This window comes from Nyctibius grandis, chromosome 10, assembly GCF_013368605.1.
Source record: "Nyctibius grandis isolate bNycGra1 chromosome 10, bNycGra1.pri, whole genome shotgun sequence".
Classification (NCBI taxonomy): domain Eukaryota; kingdom Metazoa; phylum Chordata; class Aves; order Nyctibiiformes; family Nyctibiidae; genus Nyctibius; species Nyctibius grandis.
The window spans coordinates 20,538,030-20,552,352 of record NC_090667.1 but is presented as its reverse complement, the minus strand read 5'-3'; positions in this window follow the sequence as shown (position 1 = coordinate 20,552,352).

Here is a 14,323-nt window from a genome sequence, read left to right as displayed (position 1 = left end):
CACTTATTGCAGCGTAGCTTTGGAAAATAGTGTCTTTAGTATCTCTCTGTGCTTGTGGGTACCACTTGCTGTCAGGTGATGTAGCAGCATCTCCATGAGTAACAGCAGGACAGAGGGTTGCAAAGGCAGAAATGGAGCCTTATATGTCATTTAAGGACATTTATAGGTACTGTCTAAGGCAGCTCCTGCAGTACTGGTGTTAGCTGGTGCTGGGGAGCCACAGTATTTCCTCAGAATATTTCTCGTGGCTCCCGCTGCTCCATACAGTGGACATGTGAGATGCTAACTTGTCCACAAAATGCTGGGTTACTCTTGGGTAGCTGAATATTCCTACACACCAGTTTCCTTCCCAAAAGGTTGTTTCTGTCATATGTCCTCCTTCCTAGGAGTAACTAATGATTCTGAAAGTTATTCTCATTTTAATACTTAGAAAAATATACAGTTTTAAGTAATCTACGTTTTTGTTTGTTCTTTGGGATTTTTTTTTCAGGCTCATTCAGGAAACTCTGAAATAGGCAGGAGTTAAACATTTTTGATCCTAATAAGATTTGAAAACAGTACATCTTCCAGACTACCCATAAAAGTAAGCAGAAATTAGAAGGGGTTTAGCATTCTTAAAAGATATAATTTCTTTGCATAACCTTATACATTTCAGCAGTGATCCAAAAGAATTAGAAAAAACAAGTGGCAACATAATACTACAACGTAAAATAAAAGCATAGGTTAATACCAGGAAACTACAGACTATTGCGTCTGAGATTGTGTGGGGAAATCTTTGAAACTATTTTAAGTGACTCCAGCTTTTTTATTTATGGGAAGTACTCGGATGTTGACATTGGAAACAAGTTTTGCAAATTCTCAAATACAGAATCTACAAGAGCAGTAAATAAAGAAAAATGTTGTGAGATTAGAATCAACAACAAATCCTCCAAACTTTTGATCTTTAACATACATTGACTAACGGATGAGAAAGTGACTTTCCATTTAGATAACAAGAGCCAGCTCTTTGGATCAAATAAATGCACAGAAGAAAAACCAGAGCCCTGTCCCTAGCCTGTGAGAGACCACAATAAAACTCTACTGACTGCAAAGGAGAAGGAATGAACCCCTGACATAGACAACAACAGAAAAGCAAAGGCCTCCCAGACAATGAAAAAAACAGTAATTTTACTCCTAGGTTGCATTTCTGTCAAATGCAGAGTATTGAGAGAAATGGGAACTGTCAATATTGCCTGCAGAAAAATCACCAGTGTGGTAGTAGGGCTTAAGTAGCAAGAACAGAGTCACTTCCTAAATTGCCAAAAAGATGCTCAGTATAAACAATTCAATCACTCACTCAAAAATTCAGTCAATCGACTCTGCAATTTTAAAAATTAACCATGAATTAAAAAAATGGCCCTCTTGAGCAGTGGGCTTATATTAATCACATGGATAGTAATATGCACTTTCCTTAGCTCTGCTTCATTATTCAAAGCAATTTTTTTTTTTTTCAAGAAAATAATCCTTAGTTGTCTTCTGCCTTTGTTCATGGTATCTTTCTGTTGACAAAACCAGAATAGACTCATGGATTTTTAAGGCCGAAAAAGAGCCATTGCAACAATTTCCTTTATACTTCTATAACACAGGCCATACATTTTGTACAGTGGTTCATGCCTCTAGGACAGCAACTTGTAGATTGAACCGAAACTTTTAGAAAGTTATCCAAATTTGATGGTAAAGCTCACAGTGGTAGAAAACCTACCACATTCTTTGTTAATCTGTTCCAAATGCCAGTTGTTATTATTCCATGTGCATGATCCCTCCATTTGCAAAGAGTATTTATAAATAATAGAAAAAGAATTCTACGGTTATATTCTTGCATCTAAGACAGAATAAGGCCTGTTTATTGGCAGTAAGAGCAGCTCTTCTTATTAGCATACTAAACTTGAGGTTACAGGTCTGAGAAACTTCTTCACAGAGATAAATGAACACCTGAGAAAACACGGGCTTGTTAAAAAATGAAGGTGTATGGCTCTACTATGTGGCCTTGTGCCAATAATATGAAAAAGCAACTCCCAGCACCTGCATGTGCATGTACAATTTTTGATTTTAGCAGATAAGCGAGGGTGCATGCCACCTATTAAAGTGCTGGAGAAAAGCTTTGATCCCGTTGACATCTTCTATACATGTGTGCATGTGTGTGTATGTGTACCTATTATATATAATAAAAGGTATTTTAATCATTCATGTAGGACTCTTTTTTTAAGACGCCATTTTTTTTCCTCAGGATTTTTGTGTTTATCACTTAGTGACACCTAGGATGACTGAGAAGTTGAGAAAGAGGGAAGGCCTATGGTTTGTAATTTTATATGCTTTATTGAGCAAAGCACCTGGAATTAAATGCTTGCTCTATCAAAACCAGTGCCAAAACTTCCACCCACTTCAGCAGGGCCAGAATTTCAAACCCAAGTCAAAAGGTCAGCTTAGGTGCTGAAAGTTAAACATCTGCTTAAGTAGAAAAGAAAGTTCCCGCATTGTTGGCTCAGGTGCGTGGACAAGTCAAGACACAGCAGATGAGGCTAAATAGCAGGGTGAAGGTTTACTTGCCGCTGTTAGAAATATAACTATAATGAACAATGTCCAGGGCCTGAATATATGGTTATAAGAAATACCAGAATCCTTGAATAATTATTTTGAAAATATAAAGATTTATGTTAGTTGAACCAATGGATCTGAAGATTTTCATTGCCTCCAGCAGACACTTCACCTCCAAAGCTCCTGACCTGCTGCAGCCTGATCCTCATCTATGATGCAGGGCCAGCCAGCCCCGAGAGCTGCACTGGACCTGTTGCCAGAGGCTCTCGATAAACTGACTCCTTTTGCACTGCGGCATATTAAGCAGATACTCTTTCTATTTTAGCTTCCCTTCTATGCTAAGAAAATGAGGGGGTAGGGGGGAAGAAGGTTCAGTTTTTACCAGTCTTGGTGAAACTGGCCTCTTTTGGCTCCTGCTACTACAGACACCAAAATGCTCAAAGCTCCATCGCACCCTTTAATGTTGAGAGTGCTGGTCTCCACTTTCACCTCAGGAACAAACCGAGCTTGTTCCTTCAGTGAATTATGACCTCTGAGACCTTCTGCTTGCCACCTTCTCCTGTCAGTTCCTGCCTGGAGCCTGCTGTAGGAGCAGGAACAGAGCCATTTACCTGGGAAAAACTCAGTCAAACGCCCCAGCTAGCACCAGAGAATGGCAAAACTTTGTAACTCAGAAATGACTCCTTGGCAATCTCTTTTATTTACCTGTTAGTTGGGTGTCAATCCTCTACATTACATTTCTAAAATCTTCAGTCATTTGATTTTTAAGTGTCTCAACCAGGAAGGCTTCCACAAAGAGTTTCCATGCTCCAGCACCTCCTCATATTCCTTGTTCCAGAAGTGCTAATGCAGCTCCTCAATTTCAAACCATCTGCCAGAACAGCAGAAAACCAGAATTCCTTGCCAGGGAAGCCTTAACACTTAGAGTAAGAAGGAAAAATATTTTCTTCTTAGGGGTATGACCCTTTTTTTCTTCTCTGTAGTTAATTGCAGGGATTAACAAACCTTATCTACAAGTAGATAAAAAGAAAAAGGCAAGAAACAGTCATCTTTTCCTGCATACCCTACTGCTTCAGGTACTCAGGCTCTGACTCAGCCAGTGAATCAAGTAAGCATTTACTTCTCTTTGTAAATTTAGTCCCTCATGTCCAATAACCTCAGAATTGTTAAAGTGGGAATAGTCCTGATGAGGCTACCCCATTGGACAGTCTCTAAACTACTCCCTTTGATCTGAACAGGCAACAGTGATGCTTTCTTACCTCTGGCAGATGTCCTTTGCACAAGTACTCAGGTACACAGTACACAGGTACTTTGGGAAAGGGGACTTTTGACAGTGCATTTCAGAATTTGGATGTTAGACTTGGAATATCTCAATATATAATTTCCTGCTTCTGTGCTTTTGAACTAGCATCTTTTTTAAACCAGAAATCCAAGGTACATGAAAACCAAAGGAATTATTTTGCCTTTTTGTCCTTTTAAAGATACTGCATTTTCCTATGCCCTTTCATCATTTTTGTCAACAATTTCTTTAACTACCTCTTGAATGTATTGATTTTGCCAGTCTTAGTGGACCTTTCTTATAATCTGTTCAATGTGTATATTTCCCTTTGGGTGAAATACAGTAGTTACATGTTAAGTTCCTCTCTGCTCCTAATTTCCTAGGATGGGCATTATGTCATCTTAGTTTGTTTTTTTGCCGGTGGGAAAAGTTTGTCTAGCTCAATTTTATCAGTCTTCTGCATATGAGGAAAAGCAGCAATTAGACCACCGCAATGTTTCCCCTTCCCTGGTGAGAACAACCTTATTGTCCTCAACCACTGCTCATTGCATAAATCTTTCTGTTTTGCAAGTGCCATGGGTTTTAACATTTGATACAGAGATTTAGATCTCATCACAAGGTCACATGGAAAATTTGGATTTGTAGATAGCAGCAAGAACATCAAAACTCAATTAAGCAGCACACAATTCTTTGGCAACCACTGGTAACTTTTGCTCCCAAAGAGAATTACTAATTTTCACTATCTTGAATTTCATAGAAATATCACAAAGACATTCTTGAGGTAAACACAATTAAACTATGATTGTATTGTAGTTTGAAAAGTAACACGTTAAGTGGCAACAGGAGTTACCATGAGAAAGACAATGAAATCAGGAAAAAGATACCTTGAAGAACTGGAAAGATAAATACAGGATGAGTTTTTCTACTCAGAAAGTATTTTTTTTTCTCTGCCACTGGCCAGCTGAAAAGAGAAGAGCAGCGATATGTTTGACATCCTTTTCCATCAGTAATTATGATGTTTGCCTCAGTGTCTTGGCCCTGTTTGAGTACGTCTTACGTGGAGGGATGCATTCTCCTTAGCTGCTTTTCAAGCTTGTAGGATATGAGCTGGCTGGTACAAAAGCTGTGTAGCTGCATTAACGTGGCACTGATCCCAGGCTTGTCAACCCTGATGTTTGCACTTCCCAAGTGTGTTAAATTTCTGCTAATATTCTGCAGAAAGGGACTGCTAGCAGAAATATTTGCTGATACAGCTTGCAGAAATGACCACTGTGGTACTGAACATTAACGATATACTCACAAGTATTTCCAACAGCATTTGCATACCAAATACCATGCTCACATACCCCACCAAAAAGGATGAACTCTGTAACCTCTATATCATGGACTGTTCAAGATTTAACTATAACCAAATTAAGAATTTATGTGTATATTTATTTTAAATAACAAATAGATTTGATCAGATAAGCTGTCTAGTAAGTTAATGACACAGTGGTGTTTCTGATCTAAATTCACGTACTTTGTCTGGGGTAACAGCAACAAGAAGAGTTAAGAGGCTAGAAAATGTCAGAACTACAAACATGTTCTTATTTACTGAACATACCCAAACCGTTCTATTCTTGGGTTCACTCTATAACTAGCCTGGAGCTGAATTCTTTCTGGAGATCAATACTATTATAATTTTCTTATGTGGGATTCACTCACTATTGACATATTCCTTTGTCTTTGATAGATACACATGTACTACCATGTATATTTTACCTACCGTGGGTATTGTTTTTATCTACCATGATACCATCCACAAACTAAAGTCAGCCAATACATTGCCTCTTTTCTAAATTTCTTTGACTATGGTTAAAGGATTTTCACTTGTCCGAGTGTTTCCTTACTTTTCTAATGCTCCCCATTCTATTTGTGTTCTGGTTTGTAATGTCCACGTGCTCTCAGATAGGCTTTAAAAACAGAATAGCAATAGCCACTTCGCAGACTGCATGTACTTTCCTCAAGATAAGCAACAGTGAGTGTAGAATTACAATTCTTTTAAAGCTTTTGTAGTGTGCAAATAGTGCACTGGGGGAACACAAAGCTCCCCATTCACATTTATTGCCTTCTCTGTGTCATTTCTCACTTACCAGGGCACTTCTTGGTGCATTTTGACAAGCTCTGTGGATTTAAGCATTATAAAAAATTCATTCATCTGCAAAGTAGTATTTTATCTCTTATTTTCATTCTCTCAATTTGAATTTTCATTAATCTCTCTCATTTTTCTAGGTTAATGCTTATATTCAGAGGCACAAATGCCAGGGTTTGTTTGATGAGTTAAATAGTCTCACTGCATGACAGATCTGTTTGATGAAAGTCACCTTCCTTCCTGCCCATGCAATACTTTTCCATATTCAGGAAGCATTTTTAAGATGAGACAGCACCGAGGTAATTCTGTCTCTACTTAAATCCCGTGACACCCATATCCAAAACTTAATACACGTAGAGCTGAAAATAAGAGCTCTTTAAAAGCCTTGGAGTTAAGAATTACACACAGGCAGCATTTAGCCCTTTTGCTTGCGCTTACCAGATGCAGCAGACAATTCTTTTCTCTCTACTCTGAGCAATGAAGTGAATGATACAGCACTAGAAGTATGTGTAACACTTGTTCACTCTTTTTTTTTTTTTTTTGTGAGAAAACAGACAGCAACCCTGACACATATAAATAGAAAGCTGTCATTTTGACCTGTACAGACAATAGCCTGCCAGATAGTTGTGATACAAATATCAAGGAAGAATGAAAAAAGACAGATATACATGAAATCCTGGCTCCATTGAAGCGGATGGGAATTTTGCCATTGATATGAATGGAGCCAGGATTTCATTGTGAAAGCATCGTTCAGCTGTAAAAGTTGTCACTTTTAAGTCTGCACACCCTCATGCAATCAGTCCCAAACTCCTGATGAAAGGATTTGTAATTTTTCATATTGCCCAAATATTTTTTTTAACAGCTGACCCTTTCTTTTATTTAAACACAACTTCCTTCTCCAAGACATGTACTGAATGCTTTTGTTGATTTTAATATGACTTTTAGCAACTTTCCCACATTCCAGCAAAGCCTACTTGAGCTATTTGCTTCCACTCAATTCCTCCTCTTGTTCTTTTCACTTTTGTTAAGATCACTGCGAACACAACTGACACTAACTGAAAATAATATGGAACCTGGTTGGACTGTCGCACTTTCTGGCTTCCTGATAGCAGTAATACTTTACCATTTTGTCTGCTTTTGTTCTTGGCAATACATTTAGATAAACTACTTGTCTACTGCTGTTATCTTTATTATGCCAAACATTGAAGTTACAAACATAGGGGTGGATGTTTGGGGAACTTTTATGTGGTTGTTTCATTGGGGAAACTTCTTGCTTGCTACCTATGTGGTCAGTACATCTGTCTACCCTCATGGCTGACTTTTGGAGAGGTAACAATGTGGTTCAAAGAGGAGAAAGAAGAGAGTAGAGGGCAAATATTTTATATTATGCTTAATGTAAAATATTCAGTGATGTAACTCTCAATAATGTAACACCATGTGACTTACACAAACCATTATAATAAGTTCACAGAAGAAAATGCTATTGCATTATTTAGGACTGCATATTATCTGATAAAAATAAATAAATCACCCAAACCAAGCAAAAATAACCTTAGACAAAATAGCAAACATACAAGCAAAATATTAGTACAGTGACAGTGAAGAGAGCTTGACCCTGGGCAGATGTTGCTGGTCAGACAGCACGTGGTGCAGTTCACAGGACCCTGGCAGGCAGTGCCCTCACCTGCTGACACCTATTGCTCTCCCTACAGCACTGTGCGACTGGGGAGGGTTTCCCTTTAGATCCCTGACAAGGAAAACTCTCCTCCACAGAGAGATTTACATGAAAATGATAATCATTTGCCCCTCTCTGCCACTGAACCAGCACATAGTAGAGGAGCAAAGTGACTACCTGAAACAAGAACAAAAGCAAATATTTGTGCTAGATATTTCCTGCAGGCAGAATGGATATGGTCGCTTTTAAACAGCTGCAGCGACCAGCACAGAGGCAACAGCCAGACTGTCTAATGCATCGAAGGGAGCTTTCTGGATGTTGTCCACCCCAGCACCTTTAATCAAACCCAACAGCAGCAGTCAGCTTTTGGCCCTACCTGAATTTCTAGGATCTGCACCGCATTTTGCTGTACCTTAACACTATGGCAGTAGTTCAACCATGCAAAGGCTTGCAGGACCCCAGCTCCTAATGAATGGTGAGGAGCACCCTTGCACAAATGTCAGAAAGTTGTGGCACCCACCAGGTCCCATTTACTCCAGCGGGTGAGGAGAAATAGAGAGGGTTAAGAGCTCCTCCTCCCACTGCTCTGGCAAGTGCCAGCTCTGCCTTCTGCAGGCTCTGCCCAGCAGTCCTGTTGGCAGTCCCAGGGCTCTGCCCTCCATCCACAGGCTCCTCTGACATGAGGCTATGCAGCTATTTACCAGTCTGATGCTGCGACTGAAAGTTGGAGGTGGTTTTGCCAGTGAGAGAATCAAAGGGAAACCTGTGAAAATATGTTTCCTAGCTATATTCAAGAGCAACCTATCCTGAGAACAAGTCACATGAGTTTAATAAACACATCCTTAAAATAGTTAACACTTTTATGGAAAATCTTCCAGTGAACTTAGCCCCTGATGGAAGTCTCATTGGGGATACACCTACAGCTGTCAGATTTGACATATAAAATCAAGGTAATCCACTTCAAATTAAATTTGAGGAGAAAGAGGGTAAAAACTAAACACAATTGGTTTAGAATGAAATAGCTACTTCGTAGTTCTTGACCCTTTTATTTATAGTAAATATTTGGCTTGCCTTGGAATATTTTTTATTTTGAATGTCTGTAATTAATGACATGGTTCATTAGTTGCAGGGAAGCTAGTGTAGCTCTGCTATACAGTAGTTGACATAATTGTGGGAGGTAACTCATTCCACATGCTCAAACATTGTAATTTCAAAATATTTTCCTAATAGTTCTCAAATAGAAATATTTCTAAGTGTACATCGAAAACTGCTTATATCCAAGTAACGTTAACAGAACATAGTTTTAGCATAACATTCCAAGAAGTATTATTTTTGGCTGTAACATAATTGGTATCACATGCTGTTGCTATTTTATATACCCTTTTCCTTTTTGCCTTAACTTTTATTATTTTGTATGAGCACACGTATTACCTGAGGGTGACTTTGCATAACAAGATGTAGGTGTATACTAGGTACTGGAATTTTAGCCATTTAGTTTTCTTGTTTCAAGCTCCAACAAATATATGAAGCAGTTAAAGAAACTAGTCTAGCAAATATTTCCCCTTACATTTGGCAGAATAAAAATAATTTTAACATGGCATTTTAAAAATTATTTTAGATAGGAAAGTGAAGGAGAAGATCTAGAATAAGACTGAACCTGGAAAAAATGAACAGAGTGAATACTCCTATAAATCTCTTTTTTTTGTAGAGGTATTTAAGTATTTCAGCTCTTTTTCCCCCCTTACCTGTAACATCTTCAGAAGCCAGAAAAATTGCAATTCATATCCCAGTGGCTTGGTGGGTCCTTATGCAGTCTTCAGGATGAATCAGACACTCATCTTCCACCCTATAAAACTCTTTACACGTGTGCCCACTTAAGATTTATCCTCATCAGTCGATGGCAAGATCCTCAATACTGTGTGCCCAAGCTAAAATGCAACTAAGAATTCCCAATAGTGAAACAGATAGAGGAGATTATTCCTGTTCCATCCTGCAACTATTTAATGGGGGATCTGGGGGGATAGTAGTTATGGCACAGTTAAGAATGTGAAGTATTTACCTGTGTTTACTCTCAACAACATTACATAGATGTGAATGTAGATGTAATAATATTGATGTGGTGGCAGTGGATATTACTGGTTTCATAGGTACGTAAGAGGGACTTACTATGCATTTGTTTCTAAAGAAACAGTTTTCAAAGACTTTTAGGATATACTTCCAAGTATCAAAAGGCTGTCTAGCTACTGACACAGAAGGATTTGCTTCCAACCCTGCTAAGTAAATAAAGTCATTATGTGACTCAGCTTATGCTTGAGTCTTCCATGATCATGTAATGAGTGCATTAACAGCCCTAAGTGACTCAAGATTGAATATCAATGCTTGTCATACTTTGACTACTTAACATTTATTTAAGTAACCAAACCTGAACTCCATACTTCAGGTTCAGGTCTAAATCTCATTAAAATCTATAGGAGCCTATCCATTGGTCTGAACAGCATTTGGGTCAAGATACTTTCTGGCTGATGGCAGGGTGTGCTCAGTGAGTCCTGACCTCAGGTGTGTTTCTGGCTGTGCCTGACTCCAGAGGTGAGGACAATCTGGTCGCCTTGGGACGGAGCTGAGGCACATGGGCCAGGCAGGGATCCAGACACTTGATGAGATTTCATGGTCTGGGCATGTGGGGGACCAAGACAGTGACTGGTACCTCAGGGGTTACCTGTCCTGCCACATATAGGTGGCCTCTGGAAGTAAAAGCAAAGTTACAGACCTGAAAAAGTACCAGTATGTTAAAATACTTTAAATACACACTTTATATACACAGCTGCAAATTTGATTTCATTCTGGAAAACCTAAGAGAAAAGTGTTAAGCATCACTTATTATGATAAACAGGTGTATCACGTAGGCAATGCCATTTTTCAGGAAACAGAACTGGGATAAAAACTACGAAGATGTGAGAAGTGTTTGTCCACTTGAGGAAAAAAACCTTCCTGTTATTTCATTATTTTCAGGTTTGAGGTATAGGTCAATGAGACTGAACTGTCTTACTTAATACTGAGGATCTGCAATGGTCTTTCCTGTGGAGCTCTATATCTACTTATTGTTTGCACATTCCTATTATATTCTACTGAAAATATTTTGGCATTTTTTTCACATTGGGGTATGATTTCAGTAAGTATTCATAGAAAAATTAAGTTCTGCAAAAGGGAAAAATATTTATATTTGAAATAGCTGTATGCAAAAAGTCAGTGCTATTTGCAACGCAAATCTTATTCATTATTAAATTAGCTCAAATGATTATATTTGGATAAAATCAGAATTGTTATATATCAAATTTTCTTTTGACGTTGGTGTAGAGTATAAATTTATTCCTAAGAGCATTTTAAGACAAGTGTAACTAAAAAGAAAAATGCTAAAATTAATATCCATTTTTATAGTAGCAAAATAGTGATATTTAAATTAGAAAATGACAGGGAAATGTAAATTATTGAAATGGTCATTACTGAGAACCTCTTCTCCAAATGCTTGTTTTTAAGATTAGTTGTGTGATAAGAATTACAGCTATTATTATTTCTTTATACAAACATTTCTATTATACAAACAAACCATTAGTCCCCAGCCAAAAGCTTATCTGGTACTATGATGTACCAGAAAAGTTTTTAAAAGAAATGAATACTCAAAGCTAAACATATTGCCTAGGTTTTGCCATCGCCATTTGTGCCACAATTTGGCAAAGATTTTTGACTACCCAGAGTAGCATCCAACATCAACATCATATGAAAAATCCAGTCTGAGATGTAGTTATGTGACTAGTTCTAGTCAACATTAGTAAACCAGACATGTTTGAAGCAAAACAATTCTGATTATATCACTTGAAAAAATACAATATATTAGTTATGAAATCTTACATATAAAATTAAAGATCTTCCATGTTGACTTAGTAGGGACCTCTAACACAGCTTGTAAGCCACAGTCTTCTTTTCCTTTTTTCACATATTTTCAGTGTAATCCATCTATTTCTTATTTTAAGTAATAACAATCTGTACTTCAAACAGAGGTAGAGCAGTTAATTCATAAAGAACTCTGGCAAGTAATATCCACAAATATATTTTACACTATGGCTTTGTCTTCAGAAACTATTTTAGAATGTCTAACAGCAACATTGACAGCAAAAAAAACCCCTATTTTGTGTGCATTTGCATTAGCATTTTTTGGGGATCAGATACTTACCTGTTGAAGCGACTCCACTTGCTCGGCTGGACTTCGTGCCGTGAAGCTGCAGAGGAACCCATGATTTGGATGAACCTGAACCGGAAGATGTGTTTCAGAAGCCTCAGCAAAGTACTGGAGCTGTTGATGGGTGATCTGACCAAGGGATTGGGCTAAACCTTGCCCAGAGTTAAATTCCTGGCTTTATCTGTACGTTGGGATGTCAGATCCTCTGCACCAACTGTGTCATATTACAGACCATCTCCTCCCAAGCACATGGCTTGCTAATGTAGATGTAGTATATGTTTTTCAAACACAAATGATACAGTTTTACTAATTACCAGTGATCTGTTTCCAGAAAGTCACATATGTCAGCTTCTACAGTGCTTGGTAAATGGAGTACTTGATTCAGTAGGAAACCTATTTTTTGCCATTACAATGGAATTTATTTGTCCTACATTTGCCAGAAAACATTTTTACGTATTCTAAATACTAGTATTTACCAAAAAAATAATAAAAAAAACCCAAACTCCCTCAAAAAATGGAGATGGAAAGACAGTATTTACAATGAAGGAAAGAGAAGCATAGCTAGATTTTGCCTAATTCACCATGATTTGCGGTTGCAACCAAAACCCTTTGATATCAGAAACACAAGTTGCTCTACTTATGTCAGTTTGTTTTGGACTGGGACTTTTATTACTAAGAAGGGGAGTGCTAAACCGTGGTGTTTCCTAACTTGTTTAAATCAAAGGGTTTTTACTACTTCTCATGTTTGATTCAGCAGTGCTGAAGTTAATAGAACTTTGTCGTTGGATTCCATGTAAACTGATTCAATGGTTACCATTAAAAATGTCAATATAAACCCACAGATAATTCATAAGTAGTAATGGGGATTTGGAACTTCTATCCTAAGTCATATATAAAATAATATCTGAAATTCAGAGATAGCATTGTTTAACTGTTGGGAATTTTTTTTTTTTTTCCTAATGGAAGTCACTGTGTAGGACATCCAAAAAGTTGTCATCTTCTTATCCATATTTATGAAGGAAATTCTGCACTTTAAAGTTCCTGGTAGAACCCAACCATTTGAGCTAATTTTAATTTCAGAATGGATTAGGCCTGAAAACTCAGTTGGCTATACCAAGAGAACAGACTTCCTTGTATTTCCCCCCCACTCCCCCAGTTTTGGATGTATTGAACATAAAGCAAGACAGGCAGAAAGTCATATTTACTTACAGCAGAGACATTGCCAAGTTTACAGAAACAACCTTTATCAAAAGTTTTTTTGTCTGTTATATTTCTCTTCCAGATACATTTTGAATTTTCATTTCTTTTCATATTCCCTTAGATACTTTGTTGATTTTTCTGTCTTGGCAACACAGTCTATCATTATATCTTGTTTTAAAACGTGTTGAGTGATTAGAGAGGAGTCAGCACAAAAATAGCAACAGCCGTGACTGCCTGTGCCTGACCGAAAATACCCAACCCTGTGCTCTTTCAGACACATCGAGCCGGTGAGGCCGCCTGATGGTAATGTCTGTTCAGAACTAGGCTCACCAAAAAGCTGTGTAACAATGATAACGGAGCATTAGCCAAATTAGGTTTTCTGTCTCTCTTTACTCATTTCTCTTGGGACAAAAAATGTCTATTCACGCACCCTGGGTAAACAATGGGTGCCAAGTTCAGATCTTTCTTCTATTCTCTTCCACTAAGCCTCTATTCCCAATTTAAAAAATAAGTAATACAAAAAAGCTCTTGTAGCTAACTTTGTATCATATATATTTCCTTGTAGCGTATGTACCTGTCACCCTTCTGGTTTTGTTTTTGATTTTGTCTTTCAGAGCAGAGATGATGCATTTCAGTTTTTCGCAGAATGACCCATCATCTAGAGACTTACTCTCACTCTTAAAACATAACAATTAATAAACAGCTAGCAATTTGCACTCTGATGATGCTTTCACAGTTTCAATTGGTTGAAGGCCTTTCCCTTAAAAAAAAAATTACAGTTGGGCTTTTCCCACCAAAGCCATTGTGAGGTACAGGGGGCATTTACTTCACACGTGCATAAGCTATCAGTCATAACTTCATTCCCACCCTCATGCTCTCAGTCTACTACCTTTTCTGCCTTTAAATATATTTGCTGATTAAGTTTGCTTTATTCATCATTTTGTGTCTCTTTCTCATAATGGAATTCCTGTCATGGTCTTTCTACAGATTTGCAGGATAAAAACAAACCAACTACCATATTTTCTTGTGGACGAAGCATTGTGTCTTGGCCAAAAGCCATTTATAGAAGGAATACATCAGTTGGAGGCCTTCCTCTCCAGTCTAAATGAGAAATTGCTCCTTATGTTGTCTTTCATCTTTTAAATATGTTCCGATCTGATCTGAGAAGCTGTCTATGTTAGATTTATTCCTCTGCTTGTTCACTGATGTTCTCATCTATGCTAATCAGCC